Here is a 2,063-nt window from a genome sequence, read left to right as displayed (position 1 = left end):
AAACTGATTGTCTAGAATTTGCCTCTGATCATTTTATCAATATATAGCAAAGAACAATTAACACTTTAGGCTATCATTTGTCATGTGAGTAAACTTTTCTGTTAAAGGGTATGTAATTTCCTTAGCAGCTCTGTACAGAGTAAACCAGATTTATTGGTGTGTGTTATAATCATGTTTTACTTAGTACAAACATTTAAAGAGAATACATTGGTCATTAACTGAATAAGGGCTTGTGCATCTAATGAATTTATTGAGAATGCCATTCCAGACTTATTTTCATCCAAAATTGCATCTATACAATTGTCTACCACATTGGCACCCTCAACCTAAAAAAAGTTACATGCTTCAAATTGTTAGTTTTTGGGTATTGTATTAAGATACTACAGGATTGTGAGATACAGCCATTTGAAAGATTATGATACAGTTATGAGGAGTAGTGTGATGTAAACGAGTTCATCATTATGCTGTTTATAGGTTAGTACTAGGCTAACTGCCCTTGTGAGCCATTTTAAGCCTAGCCAATTATCCCTTGTGAGATTCAAACCCTGCAACTTGTGTTTGTAAGGCAAACACCTTAACCATTAGGCCACCCTCCCAACCCAATTGTACAGATTTCTTGCATTGGCTGGGAATCGAACCCGGGTCAACTGCTTGGAAGGCAGCTATGCTCACCACTATACCACCAATGCTATGCCTTGCTGAAATACAGAAACAAATTACATTTGTTATCCTAATAGAAATGGTGCACTATAAAGAAAAACTGTACACAAAGAAGGGAGCAAAAAATGGGTAGAACATTTCATATTGTTCATATTCTTTAAAGAGAAAAGACAATGAATGGTTATACATGACAAGCTGTTGTGACACCAGTTATTCCGTACCACACAAATCTCTACTGAAATGAAAGTTAGAGAGCTCCTTGTTCATTTGCATTTCCTGATCTGTAATGTCTGACTGGGAAGATTAGATTTTCATAGGTAGCACAACATTATTAAGTTGTTCTCACATATCATTTTTGATGTGAGTCTCCAAAATTATCTATCTTTTTGTACATACACATTCTTACCTTTTGAAGAAGTGGCTAGATATGGTCTTATTCTACCACCATCATGTTCAATCCTCAGTAACTCATCTATTGTCCTACCCGCTGCTTGCTCCCCATTTTCATATCTGTCCTATTATCCCATTCCATGCCTATAATCTGGTGAAAAATAAATGCACAAACCATACACATGACAAAAAATGGCTTATAAACAGAAGCATCTATTTCTGTTCTCACCATTCGGACTATACTTGGCACTGAGCAACAGAGCCTACATCTTGATCTAGTGCCATGGCAAAACTTCGAAAATTCCTGAGCATGTGCTAAGACTTTACCTTCAGTTGTGCAACTGAACTTGGCAGCATTGCACTTCAGTAAGCAATTCTGACGGAGTGAAAATAATGTTAATTATGTTGTCTGTAAATGCCATGACTCAAAATATCTGATAAGAAGAGTCCATCACACAGCACATGGTGCATTGCTGTTCCTCGGTGAATGCATGATCATACTACATTGTTCTTCTCATTCTGAAACTGTGCTCCATTGAACAGTTACACTTAAAGCCATACTGGTAGTCTGATATGAATGACTGCAATAATGACATCAGTTGCATTCATACCTTGATATTACTCTGCAGATGTTCTACATGTAAAAAATCTGTTACTGATGAACACACAAGACTTACTAGTAGCAGTGGATACTGAATTGATATGGAGAATTTAATTCAAAGACACATGAGTTGCAATCCCCTATGTTACAGATGTTGCTGTCACCTACTGCTATCTTGAATCTGTAAGTTATCACCTTTCTGATTTCCATTCTGTACATATCCTTCATCAGCAATTTCAGATACATGATAGTTCAAGTTCCTCTGTGACCACACCTCATACAGCACTGATGTGGAGCATGTCAGTAATACATCATGACTTCCATTCCTGTAATGTGTACTAAGCATCAGTCTTACACACATATATATCGTTCTCTACCATGACAACTCATCTGAAATAACATGTGTAACACT

At 36.7% G+C, this 2,063-nt stretch overlaps 1 non-coding gene across 1 annotated transcript; it reads right to left on the bottom strand.

Moving 5' to 3' along the window:
* Window positions 1–617: 617 nt before the first annotated feature.
* Window positions 618–689, bottom strand: TRNAG-UCC. Its single transcript has one exon. It is a non-coding gene; the product is annotated as a tRNA-Gly (tRNA).
* Between the last annotated feature and the right edge of the window lie 1,374 nt (window positions 690–2,063).

Source organism: Protopterus annectens, chromosome 4.part0 (genome assembly GCF_019279795.1).
Source record: "Protopterus annectens isolate FY-2018-M chromosome 4.part0, PAN1.0, whole genome shotgun sequence".
Taxonomy (NCBI): domain Eukaryota; kingdom Metazoa; phylum Chordata; order Ceratodontiformes; family Protopteridae; genus Protopterus; species Protopterus annectens.
The sequence above is the reverse complement of the archived record's forward strand: the minus strand, read 5'-3'. Positions and strand labels throughout refer to the sequence as shown.